Source organism: Saimiri boliviensis, chromosome 8 (assembly GCF_048565385.1).
Source record: "Saimiri boliviensis isolate mSaiBol1 chromosome 8, mSaiBol1.pri, whole genome shotgun sequence".
NCBI lineage: Eukaryota > Metazoa > Chordata > Mammalia > Primates > Cebidae > Saimiri > Saimiri boliviensis.
In genome coordinates, this window is record NC_133456.1 from 65,511,641 (window position 1) to 65,528,560 (window position 16,920).

At 34.3% G+C, this 16,920-nt stretch overlaps 1 protein-coding gene and 1 non-coding gene across 11 annotated transcripts in view; one reads left to right on the top strand and one right to left on the bottom strand.

Annotated features, from left to right (window-relative positions):
- Window positions 1-16,920, top strand: part of CHL1 (cell adhesion molecule L1 like) — a 199,479-nt gene that overhangs the window by 72,000 nt on the left and 110,559 nt on the right. The gene's annotated exons all lie outside the window — the stretch shown is intronic.
- On the bottom strand, window positions 9,446-9,547 carry LOC120367244 (U6 spliceosomal RNA). The gene has a single exon (XR_005581667.1). It is a non-coding gene; the product is annotated as a U6 spliceosomal RNA (small nuclear RNA).

The following is a 16,920-nucleotide window of genomic DNA, read 5'->3' on the forward strand; positions in this document are numbered from 1 at the left end:
TCTAATCTAGGGAGATAACATATAGCCAAATCAATGAAGAGGTAATGAAGTGTCACATAGTGATCATTCCTATTAAGCTGGTGTAAGTTGGTTTAAACTACATGATCAAGGAAGATCTTTCTGAAGACCTTTGGACCCAAGTGCCTTTGGACTCAAGATTTGACTGATATCTCTGTGAATATCTGGGAAAGTCTTCAGATGAACGGCACAGCAGGTGTAAGACCCTAGTAAAGTGGGAGCTTTGTAGTATTTCACAAACAGTGAGGAGGTGGGACTAAATTCAGCACTTTATGAGGTTTTGGGCATTTTTCAGTCTTGTTGGTATTAGTGAATATGTGATATCTAGAAACAGGTCGATAAATTATTCATGATCAAAATGAATTTGCTGTTTCTCTGCCCACATTATTGTACCCTTGGGAAGTGGTTAGTTCGCCTACCTGGGCCAAAGGAGAGTTCCTTATCCAAGAACCTAAATCAATATGTTTCAGTTTAGCTGTCTTTTTCCATAAGCACTTAAGCTCTTTAATTCCATAAAGATAATTATCACTCCTAGACTTAATCATTTTTCTCTTATCCTCTGTGTTATCTTCTTTAATCGTATTCAAGACTTGGGTCCTCTAGTTCTTTATTGTTTTGCCATTAAGCCTTATCAATATTTGCTTGGAGCTAAATTTAGTATATTTACATTCTTCTTTTTCTATTCTCTCTCACTTTTTTCTATGCAAGTACAAATATAAATGTCATGAAATTATCAGAATCTTGAATTTTAATGTCAAATTCATGTTTTTTATAATAATGACTTTTAAAGAAGAAGGATATATATCTCTTACGAATACTTCTTGCTTTTAAGTTATGATATTTCTGCCTTTTAAATTAGAGGTGGTAGGATGGCAATATGTCTATGTGAAATTTACTTATCTGCTAGATGTTTCCTAACTACTCCAATCTACTCTTGCCTATCCTGTAATTTTCCATGCTGTACCCAGATAATTCTTTCTGAAATACAAAGCTGACCACACCATCATTCTGCTTAAAATGTGTTGATGACTTCACATTCCCTTTTGGGTAAAGATCAGCTCCTTACGTGGCCTAAAAAGTCTCAGTGAAATGAACTCAACAGCTGGCAGTCTCCACTTTGACCAAATCCCTCCTCGCTTCACCAGCTTCCATTCACTGACACTATTTTCCTCCTTACTGTCTTCTGAAAACAGATAATTTGCATGTACTCATTTGTCATGTTCACTACATTTTTTTCCTCATTGACTAACTAACCTATATACCCTCCCAAATTTCAATTCAGCGATCACCCCATGACAGTTGTCATCTCTAAACAGATTGTTAAAAGCAGATCTAGAAAGAGTACCACATGCAATTTCTGGTCACTCTAAAACATTACACGTGCATACACACATATACCGCCCCACACACATTCTAGGTAATATTCAGAAATCTTACTGTTTTAATAGAAATGTGTTTAAAGTTGAACCATGCTCAAAAAAGAATTACTAAGCTGACTAAAAGTTTCTTTAGATAAGCAGAATACATACACCCACTGTTCAGATTAGCTAAATTGGGAAATAACTTGTTTTCAAGGTTATTAACCAAAAATATTCTAGTCTCAGATGCTGTACTAGAATGTCCTGGTGCAATTATTGTTTGGTTTAATTTTTTACTCTAGTGAGCTATAGGCTGACACATTACCAATAATTCTTTTCATTGTAAGCAGCACATTATTTGGTTTTGAATGTTCCTTGTGTGATGCTTGAAATGTAAGTAGGGTAATTTTTACCATTCTTCAGGAGCATCTAAGTCATTTATAATTGGATAATTTTTTCTCACAATTTGTGAAGTACAAGGTGTATCTGTCAAAACTGATTTTCTCTCTTTGTTTCTTTTATCTATATCATGGCTTACCCAATTGCTAGTGTGCAAGAAACATTATTGATGTCTTATTGAATCCTTTCTGTGTATACTACTGTGATCTTGGTCGCATCTTATCATTTATTATTCTAGTGGACGCATATAACTTACCCTCAGTATTTTTACGAGAGAAGAAGCAATATCTTCCTTTTCTAAAAAAATTAATTTAGACAGTAAGTTCTCTTAGCATAAATACCAGTGTGGTCCTACTCACCACTGTAGCTTCAGTGCCTAGCACAGCACCAACACACAGTTGAAACTTAATTCCTGAAACAGCCTGTGGGTTAGGGATAGTCTACCTATTTACTAGTGATGAAACTGCCCGTTAAAGGAATGAGGGAGTGATTCCTCAAGTTTACACAGCTGCTAAGTGGTAGGGGTCAGGCTCTTAGTTGCAGTGTGGCTTATTATCTAGCATTTGCTAACAAGTTATGAAAGCATTTTGCTACTTTAAAATAATTTATTTATTCAAACTTCCTGTTTACTGGTCAGATTTCCATTGTCAGATTGAGAAAATAAATCACTCAAGTGCAGGACAGTAGCAAACATCTTACTTGCATTCCAGTTGTGTATGGGTTCTTTTAAAGTTTATAATATTATTTTCCTGTTCCTGTTGCTGTATATTGATGGCAACAGTAGGTCTAGGTTTTCCACCTCTCTGTAGAACAAAGCCATAGCTTATAAATTGTTTTAATTGCTATCTGTACTGACATAGTTTTGTTGTCTTTAGTAAAATATTTACTGCTTTGTTGCAGAGAAAGCTAGCAAATGGTTTTCATGACATCACAGGCAGGAAAGAATAGACATATAGGGTCCACATGTTTTGCCTTTTTTCCAAGTGTCTAACTTCATATATTCATGAGAATTTTGAATGAGGAAGTCAATAAACTTGTCATTGTTCTATAATGAGAAATGTTATTTGCTGAAAATAAAGCCCATTACTGTGTTCAAAAGAAAAGATCTCAGTCTGAAAAGAATGCTTGTGCAAGGATAAACTTATATGAAAAAGAAACATATGAAATTTAAATATTATTAGCAATCATGACTGAAGATCTTATTAATTGCATATATATATATATATATATATATATATATATATATATAGTGCCAAGCAACTTGGTAAGTAGTTTATATTGTATCTCATTTTATCCTTAAAACCCTTTTTACAGATTAGAAAAATTGAGAATTTGAATGTTTAAGAAGGTAATTTATGTTCCAAAAACTAATAATGGGAGGAGTTTGGGTTAAAGATTTGTTGGACTCTAAAGTCTAAATTATTATCGTTTATATTATTCTTTTTAAAATTAAGATAAGATAAATATTTTATATTCATTATCATGATTACTTTTACAATATATTTTTCCCACCTGTCTAAAATTCTGTTAAGGTAAAGACATCATGTCTGTTTAATTTACCTCTATATTAAAAGTAATATATTGCACCACCAATCATATTGTATATATGATTTATGTCCATTGTAGATACTCAGTAAGATACATTGAATGAATCATCTTGCGCTTTGAAGGTTGGGATTGTCACAACATTAACAGTGTTGTAGCCTTTCTTCTCAGACTTTTTGGGGGAGTTAGAGATAGGAAATGACGGAGTTTAGCCTGCTTGGAAGAATGGTGGTGTTTCAGAAAGTTTGCAGCATCACTGGAATCCAGTGACTCACTTGTCTTTGACCATTAGGTTTCAATAAGAGGCAAGAAGAGCTTAAGGAAAATCTGATTAGAAGAGTTATACCCTGATCTCAAAAGGACTTCAGTGGCAGCATGACATGGAGATCAAGAGTATGGGCTGTGGGCCAGATTATCAGGGTTCCATTCCAAAATATTCCATGTATTAGCTGGCAATTTTTCAGGCAACTGCTCTGTACCCAAATGATCTCATCTGAAAATTAGAGATAATGATTTTACCTACTTCATAGGATTATCATTAAGATTAAATGAATTACTGATAAAGTACTTAGAGCAGTGCCTGATACACAGTATGTGTTATATGGTGTTTGTTACAAAAGTAGTCATTCTAAAAATTCATTCTAAAACATCTAAAAAGTATTCATTCTAAAAAAATCATATAAACTAAATGCTTATAGATTTTAAAAATATGCATCTGCTGGGAAACTAAAAGTTATTATTTGATAAAAAGTTAAGATGTCCTCAGTGCTAGAATTATATAATAATGGTCACATCCTGGAACCATAAAGTCATTCTTAAGGAAATATATATTTAAAAAGCAAAATAAAGAGCTAGAAATGAGTAACTAGTGCACAAACTATGAAACCAGAGGATAATATTCTATATCTGTAAATACACATAACATTAATATTCTTAATTTGATGATTGGCAAAAGAACACAGAATTGAATCTCAAATATTTTCTCTTTCTCTTCTCTACCACATTCGTTTCCATGTTACTCTTATCCTTTTCATGATGATCAATTGCTTACATTTTAAACTATAATCACTGTACTTGCAGTTTGTTTCTCTTACCTTATACTGGAAAAAATATGCAAAAATAAAGTGGCATTCAGAACTTACAGGCCATTTTTATATCAGGAATTCAAGGAAAATAAATATTTATGTAACTTTATTTCTAAGTGTTAACGTTTGTTTATTTTGCCTTTTCCCTATCTTTGGCATGACATTTAGAATTGTTATTGGAAAGAGAATCAACCCAGAAATCAGGAAAGTTAGCCAGTGACACATTCCTTTATTATATGATGTAAAAGTTTTACTTTGCTCTTTTAACATTTTTCTTTTCCCTAACAAGAAGTTTTACGGTTACATTTCACAGATTTTACATCTGTGCATGTAACAGAAACATAAAACGTAGTTAGCATTTAGGCATTTGTATTTTATTTTACTAGGCAGGAATGTGGAGTGTGTGTGCTTGTGCATGTCAGTTGGAAGGAAGTGTGGGTGCCCAGTACTTCCTCAACTCATGACTGAAACTTTGTTCCAGTTCAAGAAGGAAATAAAGAGCACTTCAAAATATAATACTGAATACTTTATTCATCTGCTCTATGGAAATCAGGCCAGGAAGCAAATAAAAATTACAAGAATATCCAAAACAGAATTATTTTGCTTGCTGTCTATGTATTTGACCACCGGCTTTTATGATTTTTAACCTTTCTAGACATTCTCTTTGGGGACGGTTTTCCTTGTGGTCCATAGGAGATCCCACTAAGATCATTGACTAGATGTTACAGATCTCCCCACAATCCCCATTGTGCTAAGTGGCGACTAATCTGGGAGCTGTCATGTTTGGAAAATACTATGATACCATGAGATAATTTCATACTTGTCACGAGAGCTTACATGGGATCCCAGGGGACCAGTGGTATGTCACACACTACTGCAAGCATTCGTTAGTACCTTTCAAAGCAATGACCCATGGCCAAGAGATCTTGTTGTAACATATGGCAGCACCTGTCACCAAGTTTCATGACTGGCATAAAATTAACCTGTTTTTCTGTTCAAAGTGCTACTTTCTTTGCATTATCCATAAAAAGGATGAGGATAAATTGGAAGCAATTTACTGTCCCTTTCAAGAAGCATAATGGTGGATTTGGGATACTGGACATAATGAATAGACAGTGTCCTTGTAGAAGTTTCACACTGCTATTCAATAAAGGTGGTGTTTTATGAATTTCTGAATGGCAGTCTGCAAATCTCACACAGGAAGCAATGTTTTAGTTTCTGAACTCTGTCAAACCTAGATGTAGAGTAAAAAATGACATTTTGAACCAGATTGTGGAAGAAAAATCCAGGAAGCATGGGTTTCTGATGTGAGTTTGCCCTTGCCTTTCAAATGGCTTCAAGCAATCTTGAGCTTCCTCTCACCTATATTTCTCTTGCTCAGATCTTAGTACTCTAATGAGGACACACAAAAAAGGGACCCACAGAAAAACAATATTCAGAATGATGCTAAATATTCAGTATTTGTGAAAAATAGATTAATGGGATTTAGACTTGAATTCTTAAAGCTGCAATTTAGCAGTTGCTTTCAAGGATGAAGACAGAAAAATATAGCCCACCATTTATATATGGCTAATGGCTTTCTACCTCAGTGAAATAGTAAGTTGTTTGATCAAATGATTTCTCAGTAAAGTATCTGGTTCCTTGCATCACTTTTCTTTTTTCTTTTTCTTTTTCTTTTTTTTTTTATCTCCTTATATGTCTTTGACATAGACTTAAGCTTCTTAAAATGTTTATTTTAATGGCAGGGATGCTGTTTTCTATAGCCAGTCTCTTTTCTTCTTTGTCTTAAGGTAAATGATACTTAGATTCTGTGAGTTTTAAAATTCATATGCAGCAAAGAACAAAGATAAATTTAGTAGTCTTTTTCCTTTTTCTCACTACCGAGTCTAGGGAACAAACAGTGTTGTTCTTCTACAATTTGGACTGGTTGCTCTGAATTCTGGAGTAATCAATTTTTCCTGGCATTTCTTAAATGGTCTTTTTTATTCACTGAATCTCCTTTGAAAGTATAAACATTAGTCCTTGTTCTGTGGTTTTGGAAATTGATGGCTGCTGTTCTCAAAGGATAGTAGAGTTGGGATGATTGAAGGAGTAGAGCAAAACGCTGAACTGAAACAATGGAGGCAAGGGAAGACAGTACCAGAGACAATGACAGAAGTGCGTGGTGATTGTGAGGTAATCTGAACTAGGGATTGGGGACTTACAAGCTGCTTAGACTTGATTAATAGATGCTGTAAAACTGAAATGCTGAGCCAAGGGATAAAATTGCACTTGAGAAGTCACTTGAAAATGTGATAATGCCTTCACTTGAAAAGCATTTATTTTTTTCGTCCTTGGTATAAAACCACTGTATGAAAATGTAGATCTTTTTTTCACATTGAATATTTTTTAACTGCTGATTGTGGTTATGTTGGCCTAAAATCAGGTTTCTATTATCCAAAAAGAAAGCCAAAAAGAAAATGAAAAGAAATAAAAATAGATGTGTAAAGGTAAGTATTTTGGAAGCATGAATCTTCACGTAAAGTGTCATGTAATATCTTTGCTAGGTCAGAATCAAAATAAAATTTAAAGCTAAAATTTATATTTAAAATGTTCTTAATAGACTATAGGCATTTATTTTTTAATGCCAGCTACAGTGATAGGAATTTTGTACCTAAAAGAATGAGGGAATTTGCAAGGATTTTTCAGGAGACTGTGGCACTGTCATGGATGGTATCTATACCATTTTCTAAATAAAATATGTCAAGAAAATTGAAAATCAGTCTTGTTAATAGAAAATAATATGATTTGTAGTAAATTATTTTATTACTGACAGCAAACTGAGGATCCACAAAATAATTTAGATAAGAATTAAAGTGCTGAAACAATTTTATTACTGGTAAATCTGAATTCAGAACTGCTTCCAGTAATTTTACTACATCAAGCAGGCCCTGAGAAAACCTGAAACTGTTTAAAGAGAGATATTCAAGAATGGTCACAAGATGTAGGACTCACGAATGTCCACCATTACAAATTATCACCTTTACTACCACCAGCTAAATACCTTTTTCTCTGAGAAGGACTCAGTGAAGGGTAGAGATGAAATAGGAAAATGCTGGTTGGTTGGGTGGGTTGTATGTTTAATCACTACTCTTCTTTAATGGGTAATAGAATGGAAGTAACTTTCCTCTCTGGTTTTAGAAGTTAACTAATAGTAAGTATCTTTTCCCAAACACATAGACACATGCACCAGACACACAGATACACAGGCACACACACATATACAAACACATACTACAACTGTCTGTTACATGATTCCTAATTAATGATATTACATTCTCTAACCCATTCTCTACCTAACAGGGGACATCTGGCAACATCTAGATACATTTTTTCCAAGTAATGACTTCTACTATTGCCTTCTCATGAGTAGAAACCAGTGATTCCGCTAAATTCTCCTACAACACCCAGTGTATCTTCCCCACAATGAGGAATTATTCAGTTGGAAATTTCAAGGGCACTCAGGTTGATAAGCCCTGTAATTGCTCGAAGTAACTTAGTCTCTTTAGTAATTGCACAGCATGTAATAGTTATCCCTTCTTCTACTACTACTACTCACACATTTGCCTAAAAGCTTGAGAATTTACATAACTCCAGGAGTACAATAAAAAGGAGCCTCACATTCAAGTGCTTGGGTACAGTGCTATCTTGTTTTACTTGCCTTCAGCACTGTGATCTGCCATTGGTAAAGTTGTGGTCAGGTTGGTTCTCCTGGACTGCAAAGAGCCCAGAAATCTTCTCTTGTTGATGACTCATCTGTCTTAAAGTCTATTTTGCCTAATGTTAATATAACTACCCCAGCGTTGTTTTGTTTATTTTTCCAATTAATATCTTTTTTTTTTTTTTGGAGACAAAGTCTTACTCTGTCACCCAGGCTGGAGTGCAGTGGCACAATCTCAGCTCACTGCAACTTCTGCCTGTTGGGTTCAAGCAATTCTCATGTCTCAGCCTCCCAAATAGCTAGGACTACAGGAACATGACACCACACCCAGCTAATTTTTGTATTTTTAGTAGAGATGGAGTTTTATCATGTTGGTCAGGCTGGTCATGAACTCCTGACCTCAAATGACCCAACTTCCTTGGCCTCCCTCACACCTGGGATTACAGGTGTGAGCCATTGTGCCTAGCCTATATCTTTTTGCTTTTCTTTCTTTTTCTTTTTTTTTTTTTTTTTTTGCTTTTGCTCTGTAAATATCTTTGAAACTATAGTTTATCTCTTTTAGATAGGATGTCATGGATGGTATTTATATAATTTTCTAACAAAATATATCAAGAGAATTGACAGGATAATGTCTAACATAATTACTGATAAGATAGAATTGATGTCTGGCATTTTGCTATTTTTTTCTATATGTCTATGTCTTTGTTTTTTTATTCCTTCATATCCACCTTCTTTTGTGTTAAATAAATATTTTCTGACGTGTCATTTTATTTCCTTGTTTCTTTTATTGTATCTTTAGAACTATTTTCTTAGTGGCTGTTCTAGGGAATACAATTAGCATTTTACTAAAATAATCTAGATGAGATGAAAGCTAACTTAATTTAATAGTATACAGAAACTTTGTTCTAATATGTACCTGTTGTTTCCTTCCTCCTTGGCTGTTTTTATCATACAGATTATACTTTTATACGTTGTAAGCCCATAATGTGGTATTATAATCATTGATTTATATAATTGTCTTTTAATCAGATAATAGAAAAGAGTTCCAAAAATATTTTAACTTTTTTTGTAATTTCCTTTACTAGTGTTTTTTATTTATTTGTATAGATTCAGGTTGACATCTAGTGTTCTCTGATTTCAGCTTGAAGGCTCCTTAACATTTTTTGCAGGGCAAAACTGCCAGCAAGAAATTATCACAGTTTCTGTTTATCCAAAAATGTCTTTTTTTTATATTTGTAATTTTCAAAGAATAGATTTGCTGTATATAGAATTCTTGGTTAACTGGTTGTAACTGGTTGACTGTCTTTTTCATTCAGCACATTGAATATGTCATCCAACTAAAAAATGTGAATGGCTTCATAAATTTGCATATCATCTTTGCACAAGGACCAAAGTAACCTTCTCTGTATCATTTCAATTTTAGATGCATCACCAAAGCAAGCACTCTGGATCCTTTCATACTGCAACAGAAATGAGGAAGGCTTGGGGGAAGTTACTCTTTCTCTCTATATAAATCCTCCCTTTGCAACTTCTGGACTATGCTATATAAAATGCAGCACCTCTCTACGAAAACAAAATACTTTTCTTTTGTGTCTGGTGATCCAAGTAAAAGCCCTGCTTTGGGGGCTTCTGGTGGTTTTCTAACAGCTCCTGCTCAGATTGTTTCCTTGGATTCCAGTTTTCTGCCTCATCATATGTAGAACCACTACATTCACATGGTTAATATATCTCTCACTTGACACAGGAATCCTCATTTATGGGAAAGAAACACAAACTTCTCATTTGAAAAAGATATTATTATGTTTGCTTCATGGGGTACATAATTAAAACCTGATGATCGCTTTCTCCTCATAGCCATTCTCTACACAAATATTATCAGCATTCATTGCAAAAAATTAGCCTACAGTCTTCCCCTAATGTTTGCATGTATCTTTTAATGTGATCCAACATTTTGCTATTAAATAGAATGAATTCTATGGAGACATGATTAGATAATAGCAAGAATATACATTTCCTGAGATTAGTAATCACACATTGTTTATTTTAGTCCTACATAGAATGTTGTGACTACTGTCTTTTTATTTATGTACACATGTATCTATTCATCCATCCTTCTATTCATTAGTCTAGCCAACCAACCATCTATTCATCTATCTGTTTGTTTGTTTGTCTAACGTATCTTTTTCTTCAAGGAATTCAACTTCATGTTAGCATATGATAGCTATCTAATAAGTACATGTTAATTTAATTTCATATGAGAAATACAGACTCTAGTGTAAAGTATTAGCATTACTGAAATTTGGGGTTTGATCATTCATTTTGTGGGGATCTACCCTGTGGGTACAGACATTGGATGCTTAGCACCATCATCCCTGGCCTCTCAGTACATACCAGTATTATTCTCCCAATTGTAACAACCAAAAATGTATCCAGATCAAATAAAACATCCATGTAGAAAAAAATCCCTCTCCTCCACCCCAGTTGAGAACAATTAATATAAAGGCATTCTTTCCCTCTTTTATCATAATATTTATGATTAAAATGAATATTTAACAATGACTAGTGGTAGGGAATTTATTGGATGAATGAATGCATTTACATATATATTTTCCAGATAGTCATACTCTCGCTCACTGGTTCACCCACTCATTTATTATTCAACAAACACTTACTGTGTACCAGTTATACACTAAGCACTTTGCCAGGTAGTGGGGATACATTAGTGAAATATAAGTTTCTGCCCTGATGGGGCTTACATTCTTTTAGTGGAACTAGATAAAAGTGAGCAAACAACTAAACAAAAGATATTATTGATAAGTATTTTGTTTACAAGAAAGCAGGAATTTAAAAGGGGAAAAAATGGGGGGGCAGCATTAGATTAGCAGACAAGGAAGAACTTTCTGAGGTGACATTTAAGCTGAGAATTGAACAATAAGAAGAAAGCAAAGCAAAGATGTGAATAATTTAGTCATTAATTTTTACTTATTTCTTACAGCATATGAGATTTATGCTAGGAGGGCAAAGGGATGATCATTTGATGGCATATCAACTTGCTTCTCTACTCATATTTGTGAAAAACACCAGATTGTTTGTGTGGAAACCGTTGGGAACTTTTCCAAACCATGTGAGAAATCTGACATTTTTAAATGAGGGTGCATAGCCTGTGAGACGTCTGACATTTTTAAATGAGGGTGCATTGCCCTACCAGTGTAAAGCCATTGTTTTGTGGCAATGCCATGAAAATTGGTAAGGCATTGGAAAGCAAAAATGAGACATGCAGACTTTAAAATATCCTGTGAGATAAGAACTAGTGATTGTTCACTAGAAAAGACAAATAAGAGTTTTCATGACATTATATGTCACTGGAGAGATGGTGGTGACCAGGTAAAACTGTTCATAGGAAAATCCTGGCCTGATGTATTTAAAATAAAGCAGGTAAATCTTTATTCATCTTTCTCTTTTTTTCTCCAACCTCACTAGATCTAAGGACATTAATCAGACCTTGGGATAATTACATATAGCTGTGGTATAAGTACATTGATTCATTTATAAGCCCATTGGTAGTAGATGATACAATTAAGTACAAAATTCTGCAGAATCTATTCTATCATTGTTTGACAAATCAAATAATGTATTCTGGATTTTTATTCTCATGGATATTTCCCTTATAAATAGATGTCTAAAATAAACTATTTTGCATATGTTTGCCTTTTAAAAGTAGGTTTATCCACTGGAAATAAAAAGCTTTTTTAAGCATATTTTTATATTTAAACATGCCTATACATGTTTTCAAGCATAACTGAAATAATTATAAGTTTTGTTATCATCTTTCACCTTTTATGCTAGTTGCTGGATCAAATCAAAACTGGAACTGCAAGTCAAACATCTTGATGAAATACAGAATTCTGTAAAGGAAAGAGATGAATTACAAAATAAAATCTTGTTTGAGGAAGACATTATGATAGCTGGGTGACTTGAGCATTTAAATGAAATCTGATGAAGTTCCTCCCACAAATTTCTCTACAAAATGCCAATGACATTTAAAAGTAGTGTCATCAGAGAAGCCAATGTATATTTTTATACTGCAATTAAGTAATTGAGTACAAAATTCAGTACAGTCAGTGGGAACGTGATCAGATGAATAAAGGAAGGCAGAGAAGATAATCATTTCAATTCTTTCCTTAATTTTGCTTTCTATCCTAGTACTTAAAATTCACAGGCTCACAAGTCTCACTGGGCTCCAGAGGAGAAGCCTGACTCCTCCACAGCTGTGTACTCTCAGGCAAATTATGAGACTCTACCTCAGTTTACTCGATTTTAAAATTGAGATAGCAATTCTTGTCCTCTAGAATATTTGCGAGGATTGAATGAAATACTATACATAATATCCACCTTACATAGCTAATGCTCAATGAGTCATAACTTCATAATCATTTATTTCTCCTGTAAGTGAACTAAAAACAACAATAATATTTTTCTTTTCCTTCTGTAGTCACTGCTAATTATGAAAAAAAATATGCCTGTATTGATGCTTAGGAAAGAAAAATGGTGGCAATGAGAGAGCAGTATTTCCAGACTTCTAATGACTTTTCTCAGTTTTCTGCATTTTTTTTTCTTTCTGGCAGTTTTTTTTTTCTCCTCACACTTTCATGATTGAGCATAATTACAGTAATGAATTATAAATGAACATAATGTATAATGAACATAATTCATAAAGTTTATTACTCCCATTTTCATAATTCTGATTCCAAGTTAGATATCCCCTTTCAAGATAGGTTCCATATCCTCCTGTGTAGGATGTATATGCCCACCCTACTCCAGATAACAGCACCCAGTTTGTCTCTTGCAAGGCACTTATCACAACTCTTAATTTTGTTTGTTATTGGCAAGGGGTCCTGATCCACGCCCCAAGAGTGGGTTCTTGGATCTCGCATGAGAAAGAATTCGGGGCGAGTCCCTAAAGTAAACGCAAGTTTATTAAGAAAGTAAAGGAATGAAAGAATGGCTACTCTATAGGCAAAGCAGCAGCATGGGCCACCCAGCTGCTCATACGTATTGTTACTTATTGATTATATACTAAACAAGGGGTGAATTATTCATGAGTTTTCCAAGAAGTGGATAGGCAATTCCCAGAACGGAGGGTTCCTTCCCTTTTTAGACCATATAGGGTAACTTTCTGACATTGCCCTGGCATTCGTAAACTGTCATGGCACTGGAGAGAGTGGCTTTTAGCCTACTAATTAGTGTATAATGAGAAGTGAGGACAACCGGAGGTCACTTCCATTGGCATTTTGGTTTTGGTGGGATTTAGCTGGCTTCTTTACTGTTACCTGTTTTATTAGCAAGGTCTTTATGACCTGTATCTTTGCCAACCTCCTAGCCCATCCTGTGACTTAGAATACCCATCCTCCTGGGAATGCAGCCCAGTAGGTCTAAGCCTTATTTTACCTAGCCCCTATTCAAGATGGAGCTGCTCTTGTTCAAATGCCTCTGACAGTTTCATTTCCACTTTTCACATACTTATCAATATATAATATAAAAATATAAAATGGCACATATATTAATATATATTATATTTACCATCATTAAAATGTAATTTCTAGTAAGTCAGTGAAGAAGTCTGTCTTGTTCACCACTCTGTCTCTAGACAATAGCTCTGTGCCAGGTACATATGGACACTCAATAGATACTGAATGTTGAAGAACTTTTCCTGCAAACCATAATGGCCACCTAATAGGTTTACACATTCGATTGTCTTTTTACCTGCTCTTACATAAATTTGTGCTGGGACATACAAGGCATCTGATGTTGTAGTTATTTTTTGCCATAGTGGTGCTTTATGAAAGATGATTAAGACACCTTTTTATAATCTTAGACTCTATCCTAAAATTTCTTCTACTCAAATAATAAATGCCAATCTTTGATTTGATATATTTAACCCTTTAGGTAATATTTACAATACATTGAACTAACTAGATTTAGTAAGAAGCTTTAATTTACTGATAGCATGCTACTTATTACTGTGTGCCTTCAAGCATCAAATATATGAAAAAAATTATCAAAAAAATGATAGCACATAGATACACTGCTCCACTGGTATTCTTTTTTTCTTTTTGAAACAGAGTCTCGCTCAGTCACCCAGACTGGAGTGTAGTGGTATGATCTTGGCTCACTGCAACCTCTGCCTCTCAGGTTGATGCAGTTCTCCTGCCTCAGCCTCCCAAGTAGCTGGGACTAAAGGTATGCACCACCACATCTAGCTAATTTTTTTTTTTTTGTATTTTTGATAGAGAGAGGGTTTCATTATATTAGCTAGTCTGTTCTCAAACTCATGACCTCAGGCAATCCTCCCACCTAGGCCTCCCATAGTGCAGGGACTATAGGCATGAGCCACTGCACCCAGCCTCCAATGTTATTCTTTAGCTAGCTTTATTTTACTTGGATTCTGATTAAAATACGTTCTACTCAGAATACAGTATGAAACACAGCTAATTTAAGGTGACTAAGTTTATACAGTAAGTACAATTAGTGCATTTTTCACCAGAAAGTTGGTCACTACTTTAAGATTTTACCTTCATTTTTTATGAGAAGGCATTGATTAATCTAGAAACTCTTCTCTCTAACACCAGTTATCATATTAAACTTTTGCAAATTTTAGGTGCCAAACACATGTAGAATTTACATACATACATTCGTAATTTACGTACATGCATATATAATGTACAATATATCCAGAAGATAATTACAACTGGTTACAGTTTGCTGTCAGTGAGGTCAAGGTTACAGATCTACTGATCGTCTGAGTTTGTCTTTTGGCCCTGTTCCATTGCCACGTATTCTACCATGACCCTGGGCTGCTGTTATTTGTCACAGGAGGGGGCCATGTAGGATGATGTGACTGCTACTCTGCAACCCCCTACCTCAGCTGGTCAAGGATCTCAGCATTTTCCTGACTAATGGCAGGGGTAGGATGCTTTCCATCTTTGCATTCTCTGTGTGTCAGGCTTTGCCACAGGGAATTGACTGTGAAGGGTTTTTAAATCAATGGAATGAGAAATACCATCTTTATATAGTGTAGACAGCTTGTCATTAAATATAGTTTGAGACAAGCTTACTTGTGCAACTGAAAAGTATTTTAGATAATATTTAAAACCTTTATCTAATTCATGCTATTAGATGAAGATTGTATCTTTTTTTTCATCATCTTTGGGTTTATAAGCTTCTTTTTTTTCTTTTTATTTCCCAACTTCTTTCTTTCAAATACCTCTAATCAACACTTTTTCCTTTGGAAAACAGGTCAAATGACAATGTGAAGGGTGATCAAGGAGAAAATGTATGAAATAGAAGCCTAGAATTCAAGAGAAATAGATAATATCTGGGCATCACTTACTTTGCTTTAATTTCTTGGTTTTACTCTTTTAGTGTAACAACTGTTTTTTCATTTAAAAGGAAGTTGTAAAACAAACATCTGTATAAAATTTGGGGGATGAAAAATGCACTTACAAAGTTATATTCATTTGTTATTACTTTAAAGACATAATAACTTTATATCATATTTAATTTTGTGCTCAAACTTACCAATAATATGTTACTTAATCCTTAAAATTATTTGCTTTATTCTCTATTGTGGATTAAGTTGAGTGATTTTATTCTGAAATTATTAGGTTAGTCCAAAAGTAATTGTGGTTTTTACCATTAATAATTCACAAATATGACAGTAATTACATAATCTAGCTAAAACTAAATGCATGTATCCCTCTCTCATTATTCATGGTAGTTACGTTCTTTACAGTGTCTCCAAACACTGAATAAGTAAATATTGAACCATTACTCCTGGTGGGTAAATAAGATTTTGGTTCCTATATCACTCTGGCCACATTTTTGTGTCTCTATCAATACATAACCTTGTTTTATTTGTGATTCTATTTAATGATATCTTATTTAATACATATTGTATGCGTATTAGTATTGTACTCACAGCCAATAGCACCATAACTCACCCCTCATTGAAGCTTGTTCAACACAATGTTTTCTCTGTAAGGCACATTATTGCCTCTTTGTGTTTAGGAAAACTATAATACAGCACTTCTGTATTATGTTTAAACAGAAAGTCATTTAAAATAGCAGAATCATAAACAAAAAAAAACATAAAAATGAGAAGAACTAAATAGGCCGTGAAAAAAACACTTGCTTATAGTAAGGAAACCGAAACATGAAGGCAGAGTTTCACTTTGTTCAACCTCAGCTGGCAACATGTGTGGGGGTAACTCATATTTCGTGATTCTCTGCATGTGTTGGTGAATGATCACACAGATGCTGAGTATTGATTTTGGAGTACAAATTAATATTAGCAAATGGGTGTATTTGCAAATATAGAATCTGTGGATAATAAGGATAGACAGTATATACATTCTAGGCTAGAAAAGAGAAAATGAGTTCCGTTATTTAAGTCATCAGAAGCCACTGGAAGTCCTGAGTTTGGTATTTCCTCCCATATCTTGGTTTCTGTTTGCTTAATTAGATAACAAATTCTAATTAGTCATGCCTGACTAACATAATTTGGGATGATACTATGTCTTCATCACTGTCCACTCCTGACCCTGGCCCTGTTTCTAGAGTTCAATAGGCATCCAGTTAATGCTTATTGAAGGAATGCATAAACGCTTTTCCTCATTTGGAACTTTGTGGAATTGTTGAGAACATCAAATGGCAATAAGGAGATTGTAACTATAATCACACACAAAGTGTTGTCTATTTTAATTTGCCGGGTGCAGTGGCACACACCTGTAATCCCAGCTACTCGGGAGGCTGAGGC